This window comes from Myotis lucifugus, unplaced genomic scaffold, assembly GCF_000147115.1.
Source record: "Myotis lucifugus unplaced genomic scaffold, Myoluc2.0 scaffold_49, whole genome shotgun sequence".
Taxonomy (NCBI): domain Eukaryota; kingdom Metazoa; phylum Chordata; class Mammalia; order Chiroptera; family Vespertilionidae; genus Myotis; species Myotis lucifugus.
Window position 1 is genome coordinate 2,446,294 of NW_005871097.1, and position 27,979 is coordinate 2,474,272.

Genomic DNA, 27,979 nt, shown 5'->3' on the forward strand with positions numbered 1-27,979 from the left:
CAGACAAGCCACTGTGGGCTGGAAGGCAGGGTTTTTAAGGAGCAAACAGGAGAATGGAGAAGTCATTAATTATGTTATCACAGAAATTATTTGGTTCTTTTTCTAAACATTACAGCTACTATTGCTGCTGGTAATGCCCTTTTATTTGTCCAGGGGGGTTTGCTCCCATTAGATTAGATTAAGTGTCTCATCTAAAGCACAATAACAGATTTGGCCCTGTGCTTTGCTGCTGGCTGTGTTTGACTGATACCCAAGCTTTGACTCCCTGCTGTGTATCTAAGCGGTACAAGCTTCAGTCAATGCATTCAATCTACATAAAAAGAACACAAATTGCATGTTAGCCTTTTTGAGTCCAGTAATCAGGTTTCCCCACACACACCTCCCCCTCCTCTCACCCCAGCTCTACTGGACAATTTGAGGCACCCTTGTGTTGCAGAAATTTTTTTCTGAGTCAGGTAAAAAGAAAAGTGTTTTGCATTTTAATTGCACTCGATCTGCTCATTGAATGACCCCTGTAATTTATATATTGTTCATAGTTAGTGCTTTCTGCAGTCCTGCTGTGCAGCTGATAACGTAATTCATGGGCTTGCACCTCAAGCTCTGTGGGGAGTGGCTAGGGCTTTCTGTTCTTTCTGAGTTTGCAAAATTCTCTGGCTCATCTTTCAGATTCATGCTGCAGCAGCTGATGTCAGTCACTATCTGCTTCTGCAGGTGATGTGAAAAGGCCGTTCAGTGAGCCCCAGCCTACTCTTTTGTTTACATTTAATGATTGCCCTTTTCTTTCCAGCCCCTTACACTATTTGCAGACCCATTGGCTGTTTGTGACTAAGCTTCCTCCATACCCTCCCTGGATCCTGCAATGAATAGGCTTAAACGAGAGCAGTGAAAAGGAAGGGCAAACACAAGTATCATGCTTCCACAAGCTAAGTACAGAGGAGTGAGACCCAAGACAATAAATTGAAGTATGGTAGCAATCATCTCAAGTAGAAACTATAGTTTGACTTTAACCCTTGCTGTCTGGCTTCTGTACTTATTTGCTTGCTAAAATAATAGAAAAGTTACTTTGATTTTCTGAATTATATAAATCATCCCATTTGATTGAATACCCTATTGATTGTAATGTGAATACCCCATTGGTTGTGGTCATACTGGTTTTAGAAAGCACATTCTTCTGTACCTGGGAACCAGGACAGCAAAATTATCCTAAATTGCCTCAGTGGCTCCAGATAATGTGTTTCCGTTGACTCAGTGGTCCCAAGACCCGAGGGCTCCAGATAATGTGTTTCTGTCAACTCAGTGGTCCCAAGACCCAAAACTATAATTAATCTTTGTAGATAACTAATCGGCTCAATTTCGCTTCTGTAACTGCTTTGTGCAAACCAGGTTCCTCATTCCAAACCCAAAGATGTAATCGATACCTTTGTGATTTTTGCCTATATAAATCTGGTGTTGCGGCCATCTTATCACTGTGAGATTTGGAGAGCAAAATGCCCCCTCGTAGTCCCGGATTTGCAATAAATGTGACTCCTTAATTTGACTTCTTGAGGCGTCCTTGTGTGATTCGCGGGGTACATTACAATAAAATAAATATGAAAAAGATAATAAATAAGGAATGGGGCATTGGCTTTTTTCTTTTGTTGGTACATTAGTTAGCTTTTGGGAATGAGAGCCATGCTAATTTTGTGATTTGGGAAATAGTCTAAGTGTTTAAGGCAAGTCTATGTGGAAGCAAAGTTCAGTTTTCACAAAATGTTTAGGTTTTTAATCAGTTTACTTGCTTCATATTTACACTGGAACTGTATACCTCACATTCTCCAGAAGGATACGTTATGGGGTTGAGTTGGATTATTTTGGCCCATCTCAGATTTGGTGGTTTCGCTCTCAAAATCTTTGTGCTATTCAAAGTGTGGTCCATGGTGCATCAATGTCATTATTACCTATGAGGTTGTCAAAAGTGCAGAATCTCTGAATATGCATTCTAAGGAGATCCCAGATGGCTTGCACATCACAGTTTGAGAAGCACAGAATAAACAATTTGGTCTCAACCCTGGCTGCACATTCAAGTTATCAGAAAACATTTTAAAAAGAACATTAATGCCTGGATCCCACCCCCAGAGATCCTGATATAATTGCTCTAGCGTAGAACTGGGCATTGAGAGCTTTCACAACTTGTTCCAGTAAGCTAACATGTAGCCAAGGCAAGGGTCGTGAGATTATACAAAATCTTAGGATTCAAAACAAGCAGTTCTAAACCTAAATCAGTGCTCCACCGACATTTCCAAATCTCCATTCCCATTCCACTCCCTGCCCCCCACCCCCCACCGCCAGGCTCCCTCAGAACCCATAGGGTTTTCAGCACAATTTATCTTGACATGTATTTCTTCAGTGCCTCTTATGGGTCCATCTTACCACACCCCACAGGCCACTCAGACAAGCCAGAAGGCAAAATCACTTGTGTACAAGACAGAGTTTGCTACAGAGTCCTTTGCACCACAATTATGAAAGGTCACTTTGTGCTTCTGCTGATTGCTCCATCGGACCCTGAGAAGGTGGGTTCTGAGACAGCTCTGAAACACACCCCTTTGTAGAAGTTGCATGACACATCCACCATCTGGGTTCCTAAAGACCAGTTTCAGAGAATCCCAATTTCATGTGCATGCATGGTTTAGTTTTTTGACATCTTTTCTAGCCTATGTTTAGCAAACTTTCCAATATCTATTTTTTTTATTAGAAGAGAGGCAGGTGGTCCTTTGGAAAAGATTTTGGAATGGAAGTCAGAAGACCACCAAGCAGTTTGTTATACCTGAAATTTAATTTAAAATTCCTCACCAGTTTTGGAATGCCATTATGTATGTCAAATTTAGATTAAGTAATAATCCAGGTGCAAATCAAGCATGCACACCTCAGGACTGGTCTGTGGCCATTCAAAACAGAGACTACTAGCTCTATCCATTTCTGCTATTCAGATCACTGAGCATAGCAAATATGAGAAAAAGGTTTTATTGGTTAAATGAATGACTTGTTTATTAGCATGGCAAATGTTGAAATGAACTGTCATTGAAATCACATAACTCAAGATATGTGGATCTGCCCACATTATTTTTGTGATACTGCCTACTCTTGCATGAACCAGGTATAAGAACATAGTGACATCCACAACTTGTACCCTTAGGGATGATGCCCAAGTATTGAACTCTAAATGGGTCCTTGCCCAACCATTGATTTAAGAGGATTTCTTATTACCCAACACTTTCTATAATGATAATATAATCCTGTCATGCTATGTTGTTGTGCCTGTTTTCAAGGGAACTTTTCATGCAACACAATAGAATATAGTTGGAGGATTGCTTTCCTCTTAATCTTGTCCTGAGACTGCATTGGAGTAGCTAACCCTCATTCACTCAAATCTTTTCAGTGTCTATCATTAGCTACCGATACATTCTAATAATTGAGCATGAACAAATAGGCAGGAGTCAACTTCAACCAAGTTGTGTGATCTTTAGTCTCAACCTAGTTGGTATACTTCCCTGGATCTCAGGCATTTTATTTAAAAAATCAAGAGCATTAACTTAAATACTTATTTCTGGCTTAAGATTCTTTTTTTAAATTATTATTCTAACATGTCAAGAAAAGTCAAGCAGACCAAGATATGCTAGGCTGCAGTAGATCTGAACCCTTGTGTCCCCCTGCAGGGCCCCCTTAATTGCAGCCCATATTGTGTGACTTTTCAATAATTCTAAGTCCCTGGGAAACTTAGCCCAAGCTTGCCATTCTCTCTGAATGGTCCCAATTAAGTGTGTGGACTGTAGTAGGGAATTCTAACAAGGCTCTGAATGTTGCTAAGTTAATAGAATATTCTGGCAAAAGCAGAGTGGATGAGATGATACTTTATAATTGTCTCACTGAGCAGGCTCCTTTTATACTGAGAAACACTGGCAGTAAGGTTGGTTTCAATTTAGCATTTTTCTTCAAGGGAACCTAACAGTGGTACTCATTTCCCAGTGTGGCTTAAATGAAAGCATCAAGTCTGATGACCCTGAATCAAGTTCCAGCCACTCCTGCTTGGTGCTTTATGGAGTCAATGAAGCTATTGCAAGAAGTAGACCCCAAATGGTGAGGCTCAGGCACCCATTTGTTCCAGTAAAGGAGGACTGGCATGTTTAATTGACCCAGTGGTAGATAGTTGTTCCTATTTCATCCTCCTAAACAGATTTGGTATCTTTCTATTGTGGCTTCACGAGGATTCCTGGTGTGAGCCTTTTATAGTTCCTAATGAAGCAATTGCACTAATTTCAGTCGAGATCTGTGGCCTGAAACGAAGATGGGACTTGACAGCACTGTTTCCAGTGCAGTTATTGAGAATAATCCCAACCTATTGGGGCCAAAAATAACTGAGATCAAGACAAAGATCAAGCTATTATTGCAATATTGTGCAATAGCAGCTCCAATGAAAAAATGCTAGGCAGCTAACCAAACGAGGCAGTTAATCTCAAAGATTTTTCCTCAGAAAAATCCTTCAGGACATGTGGTTCCCAGCTCTGAAGTTTTCCTGTTTTTCGTTATCAAAATGTTTGCTGGATTTCAGCTTTGCTATGTGTTTTTTGGTTTCCTTAAAGGACTTACCTTTTTATTAAAAGACAACATAAAATGAATAATCTGTTAAAGGCTTCAAGCAGGTTGTGATTGCATATCATTGAACCTAATTGTGTTTTAAATGATGGGAATATTTAAAATGTGAGCATCAGAAGTCTTGGTTAAAATGGCCATGAAAGATAAAGCAGAAGGGGTTGACAGGTATTTCTTTAAGGTGATTTAGATTTTTAAAGTCTAGTAATTGCCTACTAAATAACTTCATTTGTCTGCAGTTATAGGAAACTAAAAAGAACACTGAGCCCATTTCTATGAATATAAAGTTCCAGTGATCCTAATGTTTTTCCAGAGCCAAATGCAACGCTCCTTTAACTCAGGAAGATATTTTGATAAATATTTAATAAGTATCTACTATATGCCAGTTACTCTGGTAGGAGATTAAGAATATACCCTCAAAAAAAAAAGAATATACCCTCAAAAAATGTAAGGAGGTCCCCTAGCTGGTTTTGCTCAGGCCAAGGACTGAAGAGTCTCAGTTCCAATTAAGGGCATGTACCTCGGTTGCAGGCTCAATCCCAGGCCCCAGTCGGGGGCATGCAGGAGGCAACTAATCCATGTGTATCTCTCTCTGTGTCTCTCCCCCTCCCTTCTGCAATGGCTAAAAATGAATGGAAAAAATATCCTCAGCTGAGGATTAACAACAACAACAAATGTAAAGAGGTGCTCTGGCCAGTATGGCTCAGTTGGTTGGGCATCGTCCCATGCACTAAAAGGTCACCAGTTCAATTCCCAGTTGGAGTACATACCCAGGTTGCGGGTTTAATTCCTTGTTGGGATGCATGCAGAAGGTAGCCAATCAATGTTTTTTTCTCTCTCACATTGATGGTTCTCTCTCTTCCTCTGCTTTCTCTCTCTAAACAATCAATGAAAATATATCTATAATAATAAAAGTGTAATATGTATACCAGACAGCCAAAGGACCTTCTGGACGTCCTTACAGATGACCTGCCGGACGAAGCTGGGGCTGCAAGGGCCAAGACCCTTGCACGAATTTTGTGCATTGGGCCTCGTATTTTTTTAAAAAATATGAGGTACAGATACACATTTGAAAACCACCAGCTAGCACCCTGATTTTGAAATTCATGATCAATCTTTGAGCCATGAGAAGTGCTAATGATGATCTTCCAACACATCCCAAGAGAACAGTAGAAATGAGACACAGATACAGTACCCTAAAGCTTAGACAGTGATGGCGAACCTATGACACGCGTGTCAGAGGTGACATGCGAACTCATTTTTTTGGTTGATTTTTCTTTGTTAAATGGCATTTAAATATATAAAATAAATATCAAAAATATAAGTCTTTGTTTTACTATGGTTGCAAATATCAAAAAATTTCTATATGTGACATGGCACCAGAGTTAAGTTAGGGTTTTTCAAAATGCTGACATGCTGAGCTCAAAAAGTTCACCATCACTGGCTTAGAAGAAGGAAGAGTTAGAAGGCACTGAGGGTTCAACTTCTTAATTCACCCCATTCTCATCTCTTCACTCTTGTTCTTCTATATTTAAGGACAATAGCCTATAGTTGGCTGTGGTCACTGCTGGTCACTGTACTGAGTATCTCAGCCATGGATGTCCTTCAGAATCCATGAAACTTTAAAAAATAAAGATTCCCCAACCGCTTCCCAGATTTCAGAATTATTAGGATGGGACTAAAAATTTGTTTTTTTAAAGCATTCATTCTTCTAAGCTCTAGGGTACTGTATCTGTGTCTCATTTCTACTGGTCTCTTGGGATGTGTTGGAAGATCATCATTAGCACTTCTCATGGCTCACAGCTTGATCATGAATTTCAAAATCAGAGTGCTATCTGGTGGTTCTCAAATGTGTATCTGTACCTCATATTTTAATTCTGATGTTCTTCCAGGGTTACGGCTTACTGGAATAGAACCAATGTACCAAGAACACTTTGTGCTGAAGGGCCAGGGGGCTATAAAAGAAACAGAAGGTCAGGTCCTTGTCTACAAATGATTTATTACAACGATAGAAGAACTTCATGGAGAAAACAAGAAAATAATAGAGAAAATGAGAGGAAAACAAATACCTCAGAAGAAAGGTCATGGTACTATGCTACATTAAGATATATATATATATATATATATATATATATATATATATATATATATATATTGTTTAAAGTATTGCAGATGTCCCTTTTTTCTCCCATTCACCTCTTCTTGCCCACCTCTCCCCCCTTCCTTAGGCCTTCACTACACTATTGTCTATGCCAAGTTCTTTGGTTAATCTCTCCCCAGTCACCTTCAACTCCCTCCCCCCACCTTTTCTCTGAGATTCTACAGTCTGTTCCATGTTTCTATGTTTCTGGATCTATTTTCTTCATCAGTTTATTTTGTTCTTTAGATTCCACATATGAATGAGATCATGTGATACTTATAATTCTATGACTGGTTTATTTTGCTTACGATAATACTCTCCAGATCCCTCCATGTTGTCTCAAAGGGTAAGAGGTCCTTTTTTACTGCTGCATAGTATTCCAGGGTGTTAATGTACCACAGCTTTTTTATCCACTCATCTACTGATGGGCACTTGAGCTGTTTCCAAATCTTAGCTTTTGTAAATTGTACTGTTATGAACATAGGAGTGCATATATTCTTTCTAATTAGTGTTTTGGGCTTTGTAGGATATATTTTTAGAAGTGGGATCATTGGCTAAACTGACGGTTTCATATTTAATTTTTTGAGGAAACTCCATACTGTTTTCTATAGTGGCTGCACCAATCTGCATTCCCACCAGCAGTGTACTAGGGTTTCCTTTTCCCCACATCCTTACCAGCACTTGTCATTTGTTGATTTGTTCATGGTAGCCATTCCGACAGGTGTGAGATGATACCTCATTGTCGTTTTAATTTGCATCTTTCGGATGATTAGTGACTTTGAACATTTTTTCATATGTCTCTTGGCCCTCTGTATGTCTACTTTGGAGAAGTGTCTATTTAGGTCCTTTGCCCATTTTTAAATTGGATTGTTTGTCTTCCTTTTGTTAAGTTGTATGAGTTCCTTATATATTTTGGATATTAACCCCTTACCAGATGTATCTTTGGCAAATATCTTCTCCCACATAGTGAGCTCCCTTTTCATTTTGGTGATGGTTTCTTTTGCTGTGCAGAAGCTTTTTATTTTGATGTAGGGACTTTGACACATTTGCTGTTTTAGAGGTAAGAAGTAGTATATAAGCTTTTGCACAAGCATGCTCACCCCTAATATTTGTAAGACCTGGAATTAGAGTACAAATGGAAGCCCTATATATGTCTAAATACCTAAAAGTTATAAACAAGTTAATAAACTGTTAATCAAAACATATCTATCCTCCTACCTTAACAAATAAATCTTATTAAGACCTGGTAGACCAGGTATAAATTTAAAATTATTGGACTCCTTGGAGTTCCACACTGGACTCTAATGGCATGAGGAGAGTAAGCTTGAATGACCAACCTGTAGACTACCCATCCATCTCTTCCCTCTTAGACTCCATCTCCCACTATAAGGAGCCTTGTGGGTACATAGACCAATGGGCTGGAGTATCCACCTAAATTCTATTCACACCTCCCTGCAAATAGCTACCCCTTAGCCTTACTTCTAGCATATGGTGTTCATACTGGTTACATAATCTGTCCTTATGAAGAAAGACCCAGGTAGGATCCCATGCAGCTCTAGAAGCTGGCTGGGGCCATTTAGTTAGGAAATCCCAAGGTTCTTATCACCTAAAACATGGTATAAAAGGTTTTGGCCTTGCTGGCTCTTTACCCTATAGGAAGAGACCCAGCTTGAGTGGTCTCAATAATGATCAAAGCTAAAGATAGGGCCTCTCCTGATGGGATCAAAGAATAGCAGTCTGTACAGACAAGGTAGTGAGACTATATGGCCAATGCAAGAAGAGAGCTAGTGAGGTTAGTTCACAAAGGTAATGCTCACTTTACACAAGGATATCCACCTTAGCTTCATTTATTACAGAAAACAGTGACTTGACCAGCTAAGGTAGATGTCAGGAATACTAGGAAGAATACGGTAGAAAAAAAGAACCAGTCAAAACACAATTCTGAGGTCATTATCCCCATCATCTTCATCAATCAGACTGCAATGGGTTGAATGAAGTAGAGAACAGAGAGGGGGAAGAGTTAAAGGCTAAATCGAGGTTTCCATTCCCAGTGCACCAAAAAAGTTAGCCAGAGCATAAGAGCCAAAGACATGTGGCCCAAACAGGAGGTACTACCCACAATGACAAAGACATCAAGAGGTCATGCTTAGTTTTGAAAAGAGCATGCATAAGGATTCATACAAGTGTGGTTCTGGTTCCACAACTGACTGGCTGTGTGTGCTTGGGAGATTTAATTGACCTCTCTGTGCTTGTTTTTTTCCCCCTATGGAAATTGAGGTAGAATTGTGAAATTTAGAGAAATAAATGTCATTTATTCATTCATTTATAGTCCACAAATATTTTTTGAGCACCAGACATTATTTTAGGTCCAGCAGTAAATGAGACAGATAAGGTCCCTGCTGTCATGGAACATTATAGTGAGGAGAACAGTCAATGAACAAGTAAACTCTCTTAAGTTGAGATCCCTGGAAATAGGCTGCGATGGAGATCTGTATAATGGAATGGATGCTCTTAGGAAAGACTTGGAGGGAAGTGAGGGGAGATGAACTGTGATGCAGGTGTAACAGAGGCTTCTGTCAACCCCATAGAAGCTCAAAACCTGGGGACAGCCCTTCAGAATTACCCCCAGATAAGGCAAGCATGTGGGTCATTATACTCCCACTTGGACCAGTCATTAAATTCAGGCTTCCCCAGGCAAGGAGTGTGATCAAAAGTTATGTGGTCCCTTCCAAGGACAATTCTCAGAGGGACATTCAGCAGCCATCACTCCCAACACCTGAAGGAATAAGAACCATAGTCCTGCAAGAAGGATCTTGTGGGTACAACGAAGCATCTGAACATGATAATTTCAGGTAGCAATAGGTGCTATGAAGATGACAAAACTGGGTAATGTGATGGGGGGAGTAGGGCACTTACATTAGATTAGGTGGTTAGAGAAAGCTGTGGCACATCAGAGCTGTTGGAATTGGTTTCATTATCTTTTATTTTAATGAAATTGATGGAATATAGATATCAACCCATCATAAGAAATATATGGTGCCATTTCTCTAGATGAGGACGACCCCTAGATGCCATGGAGATTGAAGAAAAGTAGAAGTTATTATCTCTGTCCCTAAGGAGCTTGCAATATAGTTGAAGAATCTAAAGGATATAGAAAATTAGCAAACAATACCAAGTGGTATAGCATTAGTGCCAACAAATGATACAAGCAAGGCTAGGGAAGTCCAGATCCTTGAAGTCTGTGTGGAATTTCACAGGCTGAAAAGAATTAGTAAAGTAGCTTTGATCAAGAATAACTGAAGCAAAAACCAGTGATCTGGAACTGGCATGGAATGTTTGAGTGTTTGATTTGATGGTTGGGATCAGCAGAGCCAGGCTGTTGTCCCTTTGCATTGGCCAGTGATGTTTTTCTAAAGCATTGTTGAGTTTGTCCAGTTGCTTGGACTCAAACTCTCAATAAGTTCCAGGAACTTCTTAATAAGGAATAAAAGAAGCCTGAGGGATTGAGTCCAGGCAACTGTGAGAATAGGATCCCACCAATTGAGATGGGGCTTTAAGGCAAGTGGAATATGGGATCACATTTTTTGAGTGAGGTTGGGAATGAGATTTAGTTTTGGAATACTATCTGTAGAGCTAATGTCTTGAAGCCAGGAAGGAAGGGAAGAACTCCAAGAGAGAACTTATGAGAAAATAATGGAGGGTTGGCTCTGAGAGGAATATCTCCAGCACTTGGAAAATGGACCCAAGAGGAACAAGCTTGGGTCCTTGAAAATGTATGTTTTAAAGTGTTTTCAGAAGATGAGAATGATCAGCATAGACATTAAGAAGAAAGGGAAATGACAGCAGTTTTGGAGACATGGCTCTGGTACATTTTGTTGTCTTGGTTTAAAAGATTTTGTTGACAGCAGCAGTCTGTGCATTCCAAGGGTTTGAACTTGAGGGGATGCCATTTTCGTTAACCTTTAACCAAGAAGCCAGTCACGGAGGAGATAAATTATCTGTTCAAGGAGGAATAATGGTTGCATTCAAAGAGAAATAGGAGATTACTGAGGCGCTACCGCGAACAACCCCATGACCATTCTCTTCACTGAGGAGGATTGATGGAGAAATGTTTCCCCCCACTTTTTCTCTGGGTACTAAAGGTGAAGTCCCAGGAGTACTAAGAAAAGGGTGACAGGACAACTTGAAAAATTAAGAAGGATATGAATAAACTAAACAAAGAAGCATTTACCTAAGGCTTCTAAAGTAACTAAAGAAAATTTATTAACTTTCTAAATGAAAATATTATCAAATTCATCATTGGAAAGAGCAATTTTGGTAACTGCTGCATTCACCATTGTAGGAAGTTGCTTAGCAAGATCCAGGATCTTGGGATTTGGTCTGCAAAACCTACTTGTTAGCCAAGAGGCAGTGTTAGAAGGATTTAGATTAAAAGGAGAATTTTGTCCTAGTTTTGAAGTATGTCTAGGACAGTGGTTGAAGCTGTTAAGTCAGAATCTGCTCTCATGTGGTTGACATTAAGAGTTAGTGATCCAAGTGGTCTTTTAGATCCCTCAAAGATCACTAGAGATAGGGAGAGTGGAGGCCAGAGGACTGTAGCGAAATAGAATGGCAGATTGGTAAGTACTTAAAAAGCATAAAGCTGAATAAGGTCAATAGTCTAGTTAACAGTACTGTAGCAACATCAGTTTCTTGGTCTTGATATCCTACTACCATCATATTAGATGTCACCATTGGGAAAGTAGGGGGAAGGGTACGTGGGACTCTGTACTATTGTTATCACTTCCTGTGAGCCTGCAATTATTTCAAATAAAATGTTTAAAAGAAGTCCTGCCTGGGGGTGGGAGGAGAATAATCCTCATGAACTATAATGAGTATTTGTGTGGCTCTTTATAGTTTTTAATGCTCTCACATAAGTTATCTCATTTGTATCTCCCAACAACACTGTTAGGTGCTAAAGGTATATTTTTATCCCCTATATAGATAAAAAAAAAAACTGAGGCTCAGAGAGATAAAGTAACTCACCTATGGTCACAGGAAGCAAATTGCAAAGGCAAGGTTCAAATTCATGTTTTCAAGTTCTAAATGCCATGCATGATTCCTTGAGTCCAATCCCATCTCGCCCAAGTTGGCTCCCACAGACACAGACCCTGAAACAAGGATTTGAGGGCAAGACATTTATTTAGAAGGTAGTTTGAAGGCTCGTGAGGGAGCAAGGAAGAATGGCAGGAAAGAGTACATTATGTAGTACTAGAGGCCCAGTGCATGAATTCGTGTATTAGTGGGGTCCCTCGGCCTGGCCTGTGGGATCGGGCTGAAACTGGCTCTCTGACATCCCCCGAGGAGTCCTGGATTGTAAGAGGGCACAGACCAGGCTGAGGGACCCCACCGGTGCATGATTGGGGCTGGGGAGAGACACAGGAAGTTGGCCAGCCAGGGAGGAACCTTAGGAGGGCTCCAGGGGGTGTCCAGCCCATCTCTCTCAGTCCCAATTGGCCAGCAAGCTAACCTACCATTCAGAGTGTCTGCCCCTGGTGGTCAATGCACGTCAAAGCAAGTGGTTGAGCGGCCTTAGCATATCATTAGCATATTACACTTTTATTGGTTGAATGGCCAACCGGCCGACCTGACACTTAGCATATTAGGCTTTTATTATATAGGATTTGCCTCTGGGGGAACCTGGGCTTACTCTCCCTGGAAAAATCTGGTAGATAGGGTAGAGCATGCCTTAGAAATATACCCAACCAAGAGCAAGGCAGCTGGTATATTGCCTCTCAGTCCATTCAATAGCAAGTGGGAGGAACTCTCACAGGGTGCTTATTTCATGGCCCCTCTATGTTACTCTGAGGCTAAGAGAAACTTCAGGCAGAAAAATCACAGACACTGCTTGAGTAGGACACTGTCAGCATAGAGTGGAAAGGGGATGTGGACAGGGTCCCCACCAACAGTGTTTGTTCCTTTATTCCAGTATCCATCTCCTAAACTTGCTGCCATTCAGACTGTTTCCTCTCATCTTAGAATATTCTCCAACCACACACACACACACACACCAACCACACACACACACACACACAGGTTGAAACAAGGGAGGGATTGTGCCCTTATCTTGCTTTTTGGGGCCAAGAGTCAACATCTAAGAGAGAAAGAACAGCCAAAAAAGACGTGTGTGCATAGAGACTAGATGTGTGCATATCTGCGTCTTTTTACACATCTCCTGTTAGAGTCTACCTACTTATTCTAAAAGCAATACGGGTCAGAGGTTAAGTCAAAAGTCAAATGTCAGTTGGCTTTTTCCATTTTACCAACATAAGTATGGTCCATCTATTGGGACTCCTTTAAAAGGGTCTAAACATGACCAAAAAGAGCAATTGGCTAAGGAACAGAGTTGCAGATTGTGTTTTATTTAGTTTGGTGGATACTATTGAGCAGGGTAATGGTATTCTGGGAAAATGGGCTAGCTAACTGATCATGTGATGGAGAGTAGAAGCAATAAGTGGAGGCCTTTCTCATGGTGATTGCTGCCCATTAAAGAATTGATTGGCTCATTTCTTAATCATATAATATTTTTTTCTCCAGGGTACATGCTGATATACTCTTCATCTCTATGGGCTAATTTAATCATTATGTGCACACCCTAGACATTAGTGCTATTTCCCCTACTTGTGCATGAAATGGACATTTCAGACAGTTATAACTCTCAGTTGTTCTAACCTACTCATTTCCCCAAGTTATGTTCTCAATTAGTGCTATTTTGCTGTGTTTGATACTGTGAAGTGAAACACATGTTCTGATCTTTTAAAAATATTTTAAATAGCAAAGGTGTACTATATTTACCCTATTATAATAATTCAAAAGCAGTTAATGGAATATTTTTTGACTGTTTACCCAACCGTAAAAATTTGACCCTTGAATTAAAATAAAATATCCAGGTGATGTAATTCCTTTTAATATAGAGCATTTTTATCTCCAGAAAACTTCCACAGCTTTAATTCATTATATCCTCATAGTTCTTTTCATATTTAAAAGATGCCATAAGGTTGTGATGCATGATAAAATAGTGTTCATTTTTGGTACATGTAACATCACTTTGTTTCCCAATTTAGCATCAATTCCTTCTAAATTATAAGCATAGTCTTACATTAATACTATCATATTTCCTAAGCCTACATATAAACAAACATAAAGCCACTTTAACCTAAAAAAATGCACTTGGATTTATCCATATTTTGATTCCAGGCTTCTTTGTGCTCTCGAAACTTTGGGATTTTGTTTCGTTGTGTTTTATTTTTGCTCCCGTTTTTCCATCATAAACTAGAAACCACATCCGCTGATGACCTAAAGTCTCTCTCCTTGACAAGGGGCTTGCAATTTAAGAGGATATGTTTCTTGATGAAGGCAATGCTGGACTCACCAGGGGACCACTGGAGTTTCTTAGGTAGAGAACCTGCAGTGCAGATCTGTATCTCTTAACAAAATATAATTTCTCTCCAATCTGTGAACAGAGAGGAACTCGTTACAAACAATGCTTACCAGGTATTCTACTAGTAGCATAGCAACATAGACACTTAGCTGTGGTGGTTTTCATTTGGATGCACCTTTATTTATTTTTTAAAATGTATTTTATTGATTTATTACAGAGAGGAAGGGAGAGGGATAGAGAGTTAGAAACATCGATGAGAGAGAAACATTGATCAGCTGGCTCCTGCACACCTCCTACTGGGGATGTACCCACAACCAAGGTACATGCCCTTGACTGGAATCGAACCTGGGACCTTTCAGTCTGCAGGCCGATGCTCTATCCACAGAGCCAAACCAGTTAGGGAGGGATGCACCTTTATAACTGAACACAAAATGAATAACTAACGGACTCTCAAACGCAGTGTTAAAAGGCAGAAGCTACCATACATTATGAACGAATATTAAGCAATACCAACAGAGTCTGCCATTTAATTTAATTTAAAAAATTAATTTGGGATATGATATTACAATTTTGGCTTTGCCAAGAAAGGGTGAGTCAAAAGCAACCTGACCAATCAACCATTGGATTCAGTTCATCAAAGAAAAACTGTTTGAATAGTAAAAAAGTGCCAGAGGTAAAGTTTATATCAGTGCCTGTAAATATAGCAGTGCCCTTCTAGGAGAGGTGGGTGTTTATTTCAGTGGGACTCAGATGCTTGGGACCCAGAAAGAGACAAGAGAGACTTACTGTCTCAGGGTACAGTAGAGTCTGTACCCCCACTTTTTGGTTGGGGGTTCTTTACCTGGGGAGCTATAATGAATTCCTGGTGAACACAGTATTTTGTCTTAAGCCAGAGACAGAGGTCCTCTTAAATTGCCAGCACTTTGCAAAAGCCTCTTTATTCGGAATTTTTATGAATTACTTTTCTTTCCTAAGGTATACCTTAAAGGAGAGTGCACAAATATGGAATATACAGTTTAATGAATGTTTACCTATGTCTACACCAATGGGTCCTACACCAGATCAGGTTATAGAACATTTTCAGAGTCCCAGAGGGCTCACTCATGACCCCTCAGTCAGTACCCCAGGGTAAGCACGATTCTGACCTCTAGTGCCATAAAGCGGAATTGCTGGATCATAGGGTATATACATGTTTAGCTTTAATAGGTACTGCCAAACCTTTTGGAAAAGTATTGAACCAATTTATAATTCTAACCAATCATGTCTTGTTTGCCCAGAATTTCTTCTTTTGGCACTGAAAATACTCAACACCTCTTCTCTTGCTATTTAATTGACCTAACCAATGACAAGTTTTCATTACCCCTTGGGTTTTTAATGGTGTACAGGCCAATGTGGCTGTCATTTGTCATTTGCTTGTGGTGGGCAACCGCAGAGTGAGCAATATGGTGACACACTATGATTTCACAGTTATTAGGGTGTTACTGTGGATTTCATGGTAAGTCTCCATAAGACAAAACAAGATCATCGCAGTAGTAAATCTCAACAAATCATGACCGGTGTTGTTACTTTATAAGACCCCAAAGTATGAACTACTTCTCTCTCCCAGGCAAAGAAATGCACCATTCTCAAAGGTCTCCTAAGAGCTGTTTGGAAAACAGTGACTTTTTAAAATCCTCACCAGAGGATATATTTTTATTGATTTTAATATTTTAAAATAGATTTTAGAGATAGAGGAAGAGGAGAGGGAGGGAGGGAGGGTAAGGGAGAGAGAGAGAGAGAGAGAGAGAGAGAGAGAGAGAGAGAGATTGGTTGCCTCCCATATGCGCCCAACCCAGGGATCAAATCCATCACCTAGGTATGTGCCCTGACCTGCAATTGAACCCTTGATCTTTCAGTATACGGGAGGACACTCCAACCAACTGAGTCACCCAGTAGGAAAGAGTGGATTTTTAAACCTAGAAAGTGCGTGAGAGGAGCTCAGGAGCTTTGCCAATGGGAGTATCATCATTCAGGCCCTATTTCGAATCTAAACCAGCTGATAGTATCTATTTACATTTTTTCTTTTTTTTTTCGAAATTATAATTAGGCTTAAAATTTTTATTTTTCGCCTTTATTCAATTAGTCTTGGGAAACTGTGTACTATTAAAGATTTGGGTACAGCTGACAGGATGTGTATGACACAAAAATTCTGCTTGGTATTCATGTCAGAGACTATTAGTGCCATTTGTTTAGAATTTGGTTTTATTTTAAACATTGCTAAAAAAAGAAAAAAAGAAACAGCAAAATGCCAAGTGGCAGCTTACTCTATCCACTCAAAATGTTGCATATAATCTAATCATTTCCAGGGATTTATAAACAAAATAAACATAAAAATGCCTACCAATGTACATCTCTACATTTTCTTGCCCCCAACCAAGCTAAGAATGCACACTCGATGACAGGAAATGTTGTCTGGGGTTGCTTTGTAAACAGGCAGTGAAAGGGGGATATAGAAAGGGGAATGTAGATGAAAACAAGACTGGCCAAATATAGATCATTGTTGAAGGTGAGTGATGGGTGCAGGGGTATCTATATTATAAAAAGCCAGTGGCCGTAACGCCAGAATGACCAAACAACCGGTCACCAGGAGGTGCATTGATGGGTCCCGTGGTGGCGGCGGGAGGGACTCTGGGTCCCGCGGTGGCAGCAGTGGGACTCTGGGTCTCATGCGATTTTGTGCCCTGGGCCTCTAGTATTATACTATTTTCTTTACATTCATGGATTTGATATTGTTCATAATAAAAAATTTAAAAGTCATCTGAACATAACAAAAAAAACAGGTTAATAATAGTTATGGGGTACGGAGCTGTATAACAAGCAGAATTTTAAAAATAATTTATAGAAATAGGAACATGGACTGCTATTTGCTTATATTAAGAAATTATGATCATAGTATTATGGTTTTATTTATAAAATAATTCTTATCTTTTAGAGATATGTCCTGAAATGTTTATAGGTGAAATGATATGATGTCTGGTTTCTACTTAGGAAATGGGAGGGATTGGTCATGGGTAAATGGTTGTTGGTGAATGGTGGGGCTATAAGGGTTCATATACTGCTTGAACCACCTTTGTGTACACTCAGAAATAATGTAAAATATAATTTATGTATATACATTTAAAGAAAAAATATAAGTACTATGCAATTGCAGATTTGTTTTTCTCTTCATCCTTAGTTTATGAAAAGCTTAAATTGAAATGTTTTTTATAAAACCAGCATTTGTATAAAGCACCTCTGAAATTATTCTTTCATTTGGGGAACACATTAAAAGCAATAAAAATTAAAAGTGTAAGTGCAAACAAAAAAAGTAATTGTGGTGTTCAGGTAAATATCACCCAGTGGACTAACAAATTCCCATGGTTCCAAGGTTACAGTGCAAAGCTGCCTGGGGAGTAGGGATTCTGTACCTCTGTGGAATGTCTGTCCTATCAACAGTTGGACTGGATAAGGCAGGGGTGAAACACAGCTTCCAGATTGTGCTTCTCCAACCCTATCTCTTTTAGAAATTTACAGACCATCGTATGGTCTGAGAAGTGCACATATGGAAAACATGGAGCTGAACAAGAGAGTAGTATGTGCTGTGGTTAGGGACACTGGCTCAAAAGCCAGAATCTCTGGGTTTAAATCCAGAATAACGTGGCCTTAGCTACGTTATTTAACCTCTCTGTACAATAGCTTCTTCATCTTTAAAACAGGACTGATCATAATAATACTCCATCCCATGGGGTTATTGTGAGGTGTAACCAAGGTCAAGCCCTTAGAACAGTGCCTGTTACATAGTAAGTGCATCACAAAAGAAAGGCATTGTTACCATTGTAAGAGGGTTTGTCCTAAAACATCTTTGAAATACAGCAGTGGGCAAATGCCCAGATAACAGTCATGCTTCCTATTTTTCTCCATTCAAAGACCCCTAACCAGAGGGGAAGGAATGCTCATTGCAAGGAACTCTGGGAGCATAGTCTGAAGGAGTCCTCTTGCAAGTACAAATCTCTTTACAGTTTAATATTTTCACTTAAAATTCCAACAGATTTTGCATCCTGCAACATATATAACTATGTTTTTTTATTATAGAAATAATGTGGCCCACCTGATAATTTCTTTTGAATAGATTTGAGGATAAAGAGAGATGCTTTGTGTTTAGCCCAGGCTTTTCTGTTCATTTGGATTCTCAGTTTGAAAAGCTGAGACATTTAGAGCCATCTGATTCAGTGAATTCCCCAGATTCTCCTCCCACACAACCTGGTGTACTTTCTACCAGCTTCTTCTTAATACCATCCTCCACCATTGCAACAAAAAATTAAGATACCTAGGAATAAACTCAACTAAGAAGGTAAAAGACTTGTACTCATAAAACTATAGGACGTTGAAAAAAAGAGATAGAGGAAGATATAAACAAGTGGAAGAATATACCGTGTTCATGGATTGGTAGAATCAACATCATTAAAATGCCCATGCTACCAAAAACAATCTATAGATTCAATGCAACTCCCATTAAAATACCAATTGCATATTTCAGACCTAGAACAAACTCTCCAAAAATTTATATGGAATAAAAAAAGACCCCAAATAGCCACAGCAATCCTGAGAAAGAAGAACAAAGTTGGAGGGATCAAAATACCAGATATCAAGTTATATTACAAAGCCACTGTTCTCAGAACAGCTTGGTACTGGCACAAGAACATACATATAGACCAATGGAATAGAACAGAGGACCCAGAAATTGACCTAAGCATTATGCTCAATTAATATATTTTTTTTTACTGAGAGAAGAACTTTTTATTGTTTTTATTTTTTTATTTGTTTTATTGCTTAAAGTATTACAAAGGGTATTACATATGTGTCCTTTTTTTTCTTCCCCGCCCTTGACAATCCCCTGCCCCCCTACCCCCCAGTGTCTTATGTCCATTGGTTATGCTTATATGCATGCATACAAGTCCTTCGGTTGATCTCTTACCCCCCTCCCTCCTGCCCCCAACCCTCCCTGGCCTTCCCGCTGCAGTTTGACAATTGACAAAGAAGGCAAGAACATACAATGGAGTCAAGACAGTCTCTTCAATAAATAGTGTTGGGAAAATTAGACAGATACATGCAAAAATATGAAACTAGATCACCAACTTACATCATACACAAAATAAACTCAAAATGGATAAAAGACTTAAAGTAAGAAGGGAAACAATAAAAATCTTAGAAAAATCCATAGGCAGCAAAATATCAAACATATCTAATAGCAATATGTTTACCGATATATTTCCCAGGACAATGTAAATTAAGGAGAAAATAAACAAATGGGACTGCATCAAAATAAAAAGCTTTGCACAGCAAAAGAAACCATCAACAAAACAACAAGAGAGCCCATTGCATGGGAGAACATTTTGCCAATGTTACATCTGATAAGAGTTTAATCTCCAAAATAGGGAACTCATACAACTTAACAAGAGGGAAATAAAAAATCCAATAAAAAATGGGCAAAGGACCTAAATAGACACTTTTCCAAAGTGGACATACAGAAGGCCAAGAGGCACATGAAAAATTGCTCAAAGTCACTAATCATCCGAGAGATGAAAATCAAAATGACAATGAGGTACTATCTCACACCTGTCATAATAGCTATTATCAACAAATCAACAAATGACAAGTGCTGGCAAGGATGTGGAGAAAAAGGAACCCTCGTGCACTGCTGGTGGGAATGCAGACTGGTGCAGCCACTGTAGAAAACAGTATGGAGTTTCCTCAAAAAATTAAAAATGGAACTCCCTTTTGACCTAGTAATCCCGCTTCTAGCAATATATTCCAATAAACCAGAAACACCCATCAGAAAGAATATATGTTCATAGCATCACAATTTACCATAGCTAAGATTTGGAAACAGCCTAAGTGCCCATCACCAGATGAGTGGATTAACAAACCGTGGTACATCTACACAATGGAATACTATGCTGCTGTAAAAAAGAAAGAACTCTTACCATTTGCAACAGCATGGATAGACCTGGAGAGCAGTATGTTAAGCAAAATAAGCCAGTTGGAGAAAGATAACTATCACATGATCTCACTCATTTGTAAAATATAATCATCAACATAAACTGATGAACAAAAATAGATCCAGAAACAGAGAAGCATTGAACAGACCGTCAAACCTCAGAGGAAAAGTAGGGGAGGGTGGGCAAGAGATCAACTAAAGGACTTGTATGCATGCATATAAGCATAACCACTGGACACAGACACCAGAGGGATAAGGGCATGTACTGGGGAGTGGGGGCTGGATGGGTGAGGTTAATGGAGGGGAAAAGGGGTTACATGTAACACTTTCAACAACAAAGAATTTAAAAAATACCATCCTCTATCGTCCAAGAGGCACTGCCTACTCTTACCTCATGGCCTTTGATGGTCAGGATATTGGGTAACATTCCTGTTGTCCTCATTTTCATTGGCTCCTCTGTGACTATTGACTCAGTCCTTTTTGAAACTCCCTGAATTTGTTTCTGGGACATCAGGATCTCCTCCTACTGACCTGGCCACTCTTTATCTCTTTATAGGGGTGGCCATGAGACTGGACCTGACCAATGAAATGTGGATGGAAGTGATATGAACCACTTCCAGGTCTGGCCCATTAAAGCCTCTCACATATGGCCCTCCCTCTCTTTCCCCTCATCTGAATAGAGAGGACCAAGTATCTATGGAAGGGAAGAGTTATAAAGTGGATGGAGCCCCTGTACAGTTCTGCAACTTGGGCCACCATGGGGTCAACACTGGGAAAAAGAGAAATAAAACAAAACGAAATAGGAAATTCATCACTATACTGACTTCATCAAATTTTGACTTCCTTTCCCAATCTGCCTACCCGGATTTACTTTTTAGAGTTATCAGTCATTGTCATCATAGCTTTTGTATCCTTTCTAGAGTTTGTAATTGTAATCAGTGGGGCAGATACATCTTGGCCAGCACTCCCTCCATCATCTTGTTTTTGTATCCAAATTCCTGTCTGAATACTTGGCTAATAGTGGAATCTTAACAGTGGTTTGCTAGGTGGACTAATGAATTATCCAGATTCATAAAATCAGCTATGGGCCCTGGCTGGAGTGGCTCAGTTGGTTGGGCATCCTCCTGTGCACCAAAAGGTCATTAGTTCCATTCCGGGTCAGGGCACATGCCCAGGTTGTGGACTTGATCCCCAGTTGAGGGTATGTGCAGGAGGCAGCCTATTTATGTTTCTCTGTCTCCCTTTCCCCTTCCTCTCTCTCTGAAATCAATAAAGACATATTTTTTAAAAATATATATATATTATTGATTTTTTACAGAGAGGAAGGGAGAGGGATAGAGTTAGAAACATCGATGAGAGAGAAACATTGATCAGCTGTCTCCTGTACACCTCCTACTAGGGAGTGCCTACAACTGAGGTACATGCCCTTGACTGGAATTGAACCTGGGACCTTTCAGTTCGCAGGCTGATGCTCTATCCACTGAGCCAAACCAGATAGGACAAGAAAGACATATTTTTAAAAAACATAACCACAGTTTAAAATAAAAATAAAATAAAATAAAATAAAATAAAATCAGCTATGGCATACTCTGGCATACTCTTATTAGAACAGCATTTCTTATTCTCAGCTTTATAATTTATATGTGTCAAAATATTTGAAACTAGAGGTGCATCGGTGAGGTCCCTTGGCCTGGCCTGTGCCCTCTCGCAATCTGGGACCCTTCAGGGGGATGTCAGAAAGCCAGTTTTGGCCTGATCCCCACCGGGGTCCCGGATTGTGAGAGGGCATAGGTCAGATCTAGAGACCCCACTGGTGCATGATCGGGGCCGGAGAGGGACTGCAGGAGGGCTCCAGGGTTTGTCCGGCCCATCTCGCCCAGTCCTGATCAGCCAGACCCCAGAAGCAAGCTAACCTACCAGTCAAAGCGTCTGCCCCCTCGTGGTGAGTGTGCATCATAGCACCTGGTCAAACGGTCAAACGAACAGTGGGACACTTAGCATATTAGGCTTTTATTATATAGGATGGTTCTCATGAGAATTACAGATGTAGTTAAGGATAGAAAGTACTGTAGATCCTCCAAAGAGAGGTTATAGTATGTGTTACTACTTAACTTTCCTGATGAGAAAATAATGAGTGGTGATAATTTTACATACAGATCTTCAAATTAATGAAGGATAGAAATTTGTGGATTGCTGCTTTGTAAATGGAATATGGCTTATTTCTTGTACCTTATATATATATATTAAGCAGAGGTAAGAAATCTATATTTATATGTGTGCGTTGAAAATTTAGTTTGTAAATTTTTGATTTCCTAAACAATAACATTTGTCATTCCTTAGTGTTGTTCATTATAAACAGATATATCACAAAGTTAACACATGCAACGTTTGATGAGGTTAAGTTCTTAAGAATTAGCTCCTGTTTTTAAAAGACAGTAATATAGTCCCAGTGATGAAAACACTTGTACTCTTCTTACCTATTATTTTCCTCACAATGTCCCAGTGAGGTGGATGTTAGTCAGATTTGACAGTCTATGGAAGCTCAGAAATTTGAGGGATCAGTTCCTGATATCATGATAGTGACAGAATTGAATCTTCTATCCAGGTCTCTGGCCCCAATTTCTGTTCCCTTGTCATTATATCTCAGTCTAGCTGGGGAATAAGACATCCCATTCACAAACAGTTATCAATGGTTCAAGGCAGGTGATGACAAATGCCAACTGAATGGTTAAATACAGCCGGGAGCACACTTCTGTACTTGTCCTCCCTAACTCTTGTTGGGGAAGGCAGCATTCTAGAAAGGGCACCATTGATCTGGTTGTCTCACTCTGAGCACCACCAAACTCATGGTTGAAAATGTTGATGAGGTTATTTTATTTAAGGCATAATTAATAAAGAGCACAAAAACGACTGAGAGAATACCTGGGCCCAAACTAAGAAATGTACATCTTTAAATAAAATGCTATATATAAGAAACTACAAAGAATACACAAGGTGGTTCCAGTATTCACTTTCAATCATTCCTCATTAAGGAACTGTGGAAACTTTAGCTAATCATTTTTTCTTTCTAAGTAATTAAGCGTATTTTTAAATTTTAGATATCAAATAAAAGATATGCCCAAGGAAAACTAATCTAGGGTGAGGGTCAGGAAATGGAGGATTACCTGGCAAGGGGCATGAGGGACTATTTTGAGGTGATGGAAATGTTCTATAGCTTCTTTTGGGCTTTGGGTGCTCAATTGTCTATAACTCATAGGAAAGGAAATATAAGATCTGTGTAGTTTAAAAATATATTTGTATTAATTTCAGAGAGAAAAGAGAGAGAGAGAGAGAGAGAGAGAGAGAGAGAGAGAGAGAGAGAAACCTCAATGATGAGAGAGAATCATTGATTAGCTGCACACCCCACACTGGGGATCAAGCCACAGCCTGAGCATGTGCCCTGAGTGGGAATCGAACTGTGACCTCCTGGTTCATAGGTCTATGCTAAGTCACTAGGCCACGCCAGCAGGGCAAGGTCTGTATATTTCATTTCACATTAATTATTCCTCAGTTTTTAAAATGTGGAAAAGAGTGTATGTACAGTTCCTCAAAATTCTTTTTTTTAATATATTTTATTGATTTTTTACAGAGAGAAAGGGAGAAGGATAGAGCTAGAAACATTGATGAGAGAGAAACATCCATCAGCTGCCTCCTGCACATCCCCTACTGGGTATGTGCCCAAAACCAAGGTACATGCCTTACATGCCCTTGACCGGAATCAAACCTGGGACCCTTCAGTCCGCAGGCCAACGCTCTATCCACTGAGCCAAACCGAATAGGGCTCCTCAAAATTCTTTTAGGGGTATGTTAGCAAAAATGATAACTGTTGTTCTAGGCATATGTGGAAAAAAACCCTCTTTTTTAGAGATTCTTACTTTCTCTTTTGGTTTTTCAGAACTATGCAGCTTGACTGCAAGGTAAAGTGATTCATAACATGTTATTTTAGTTAATGTTTTTTAATGTTAGCTTTAGTGGGTTTTTTTCATAACCACCTTGGTTTTTTGTTGTTGTTGTTGTTTTCTTTTTTTATTGTTTAAAGTATTATGAATAGTAGTGCATATGTCTCCTTTTTTTCCCAATTGACCTTCCCCCAGCCTCCACTACCCCTCGGCACATGCCCTCACCCCCCTCCCATTGTTCTCTAACAGGAAAGAGAAGGGTGGAGAGTAGCATAAACTAGGAAAAGGTTCATCTTCAGATAATTTGGTGAGTGGATGTATTTCCCTGTTTGTCTTTGTAATTGCTCCTCCAGAACCTCTTTTATAGATGAGGAAAGCAGTGATTAAAATAGCTTTTCATGCAAATGGAGTCCCCAAATTGATAATCTGGTTTTAAAGAATTGCTCTGGAATTCCACATGAATTTAGAAGGGAAGCTGCCCTGGCACACAGATGTGAACATGAATCAATGAGGAGACACAGTGGGTTGCACTGAGTGAAGATGCTCAGTACTGACAGTTTTCTCCCTGACCTGGCCCTAGTCACCATTTCTCTGCAACTCGCCGATCAGCTAGGCCATAAAAACCTTAATAACCAGCTGAATCTTTTTGCAAAGAGGGCATGAAGCCTCAGGCTTCTTTAATCTTCTGGTGCAGGGGAAACAAGTGACAGGGCGGCCTGTTCTTCCATGAATAATATTCCCATCTTGTTGTCTCTTCTCACACATGCTACACGTCTGCAAGATATTCTGTCAGTCCTCCATATTTTCTGATATTATCTGTATTTGTTCTCTGCTCCAAAAGGCCCATTTTGACACTGTGAGTAGCTTAGCATTTTTAAGAGACACCTTCCCTGAAACAAGATGTTCTGAGAACTGTGAGGGAAATCCAATAATTCTGCTGAGCTGCAGGAATCAAGAAATTTGGGTTTTTCTTCCTTTCTTTATAGATCTTTGGCTCTAACCACTAGCACCAAAATGGTTTGTTGGCAATACAGGACATCAATTCCTTCATTTTCCTTCTTTACAGGAGTGGCAGTGATAACAAGAATGAATAGATAATGGAATGGGTTCACTTACAATATTGATCTTTCCTCAGGGCCTAGCAACAGAAACATTTCTTGTTTAGAGAGTTCAGTTTCTGGCACTCAGTTATACAACCACATCTTCAGAAACAACTACTCTATCAGTGTCATTACTTAAGGATGGAAAGTCCTCAATGTTATTTTTTACATCTCTATCACCTTTCTGTCATTTACATTTCCTATTTTTTCACTTGTTTGGTCAGTATTTGCAGCTTCTACTTTTATTCCAGTACTGAAGTGCTTGAATACTGCCTCATTCAAAATCCACACTTCATCCCAAGTGTCCAAAACAATGGCAGGACCTACCCCCACTCTAGGATCTCTGCATTTATGAGGTGAACTAGGCAACATGGGAATACTGCCTTCTTCGGCTCTTTTCCTGGTATTGGAACTTTCCTCAGAATATCCATGCTGTGACCCTGCAGTGGTGGTGACAATATTCATTCTTACAGTAATATAGAGAGGGCTTGGACCTTTCATGGAGAAGCTCTTAATTACAAGTAGTTCTCCTAAAAAGATATCCACCACAGCATACCATATGCTGCTTCACCATTGTATGCTGGCCTAGATAATGCATGACTACTCAAATGATGAACATTTCACTTTTGCCACCTGAAAAATCTCCAAAAGTTCCAGTGTTATTGTACCTGTTGTACACATAAAATCAATCTGTCTGATTTGGTCTGGGGAGAACCTGAAGGCATTATCAGATGTAGAACACGTGGATGGAACTGGAAAATGATGTCATTTTGGAACTGAAGAACTTGCAATCTGTTGACCAAAACTTATAGCTACTCCATGCACTGCTCCTCAGCTGAATCTGAAAGGTGCCAGCCATGGGTCCTATTGACTCAGCAACATTTTGACACTGTGAGTAGCTTAGCATTTTTAAGAGACACCTTCCCCGAAACAATCTCCATGCTCTTCTGTACTGGGTTGAATAGAATCCCCCACTCTAAATTTACATCTGCCTGGAACCTTGGAATGTGATCTTACTTAGACACAAGATCTTTGCAGATATAATTAGTTAAGATGCAGCCATACTAGGTTAGGGTGAATAACAATGCAATGACTGCAAGACACATGGAGAAGAGGGCATGTGATGATAGAGGCAGAGATTGGGGTGATGCATCTACAAGCCATGGATTACCACAGTTTGCTGTCTACTGCCAGAAGCCAGGAAGAGGCCTTTCTTTATAAGGACAATGTGAGTTCGGGTGCCGGGCCTCCAGAAGTGTGAAGAAATAAATTTCTATTGTTTTAAGCCACCCAGCTTGTAGTATTTTTTGTGGCAACCATGGAAAACACACATTTGCTTTCATTGTCCAAACTTTTAATTATTTACAAATTCTAAGTTCCACAGCAGTGAGAAGAAGCTTAGTGTTGTGGTTCAGTGGAGTGATTCTGAAACCAGATTAGTTGGGTTTCAATCTTGACACTACCACTTATTAGCTGTGTGACCTTGAACAATGTAACCCAGTGCACTCTGCCTCAGTTTTCCTGACCTATAAATGGGGATTAATAATATTAAGGGCTTAGGAAATGCTCTTATGTGTTTGCTATATGAAAAAAAAATCTGTCAATTTGAAATTGCCACATGAAAATGGAAATTGTCCTGTAGAGGAGGAAGTAGGACATGAGCTTGACTTTCAGAAATTGGGTAAGGCCAGTCAAAGGCCACTTGGAGAAACAGTTTGAGCAAAGGCTTGCTGGGGGTGCAAGGGAAGGGGGCAGCAAGACTTCATTAGAGCAGGACTTCCTGCCCTGTTCTCCATGACAATCAGCAGTGAAACTTGTAATATTTGCATACACATGGAGTCAATGAGGTTGTTTACAGCTGAACCCTGATGGCCACCATACCTTGGCACACCTGAAACCCATTCCCAACACCTGTGGGGAGCTCAGGATTTGAGCAGCACTTCTTAAACATGAGTATGCATTAAAATGTAGGTCTGGGGTGGGGCCCTGGAGTCTGCATTTCTAACTAACAGGATATGCGGAGACTTCTGGCCTAAGGACCATATTTAGTTCAAAATCCTTACTATTCTAAATGTGGTCCATAAACCAGCAGCATAAGCACCTTTGGGAGGTGGTTAGAAATGCTGTATCTCTGGTCCCCCACTCCACCCCAAACCCAAACCCACTGAATCAGAATCTTCACTTTAATCAGATCCTCAGCTGACTGCCATACACACTAACATTAGTGAAACCCTGGATTAAAGGACTTGGTAGCCCAGCTTGCTAGAGGGGAGAATCTAGCTGCCTTCATTCTCAGACCCAGCTACACATTACATCCTTGTGGGCAACTTTGAAAACTCCTGATGTCAAAGTGGCTCAGTTAAATCAAAATCTCTGCAAGTGGGGCCCCGGGGAATTGGTATTATTTTTAAACTCCCAGATGATTTTAATGTGCACACAGGGTTGAGAACCACAGGGCTAGGGAAAAACTCCAAACAGAGCTGGAGAAAGAGACTGAGGCCATCAGGAGTTCTTGACAGGATTTGGGTACTGTTTTCCCCCAACATAACAGAGCAGTTAAAGCTTTGGACTTTGGAGCAATGCGAGGGTACCTGGATTCAAATCATGTTGCGTGCCACTTGCTAGGTTCCTTTACAATGGGAATAATAATAATAATAACTGCCATAGGGTGTTAATGAGGATTGAGTTAAACTGTAAAGTGCTCATTACAGTGCTTGATACACAGTGCTATGTGTTTGT

At 39.9% G+C, this 27,979-nt stretch overlaps 1 pseudogene; it reads right to left on the reverse strand.

Moving 5' to 3' along the window:
* Positions 1 to 24,749: 24,749 nt before the first annotated feature.
* Positions 24,750 to 26,009, reverse strand: LOC111825979 (annotated as a pseudogene).
* Positions 26,010 to 27,979: the final 1,970 nt, after the last annotated feature.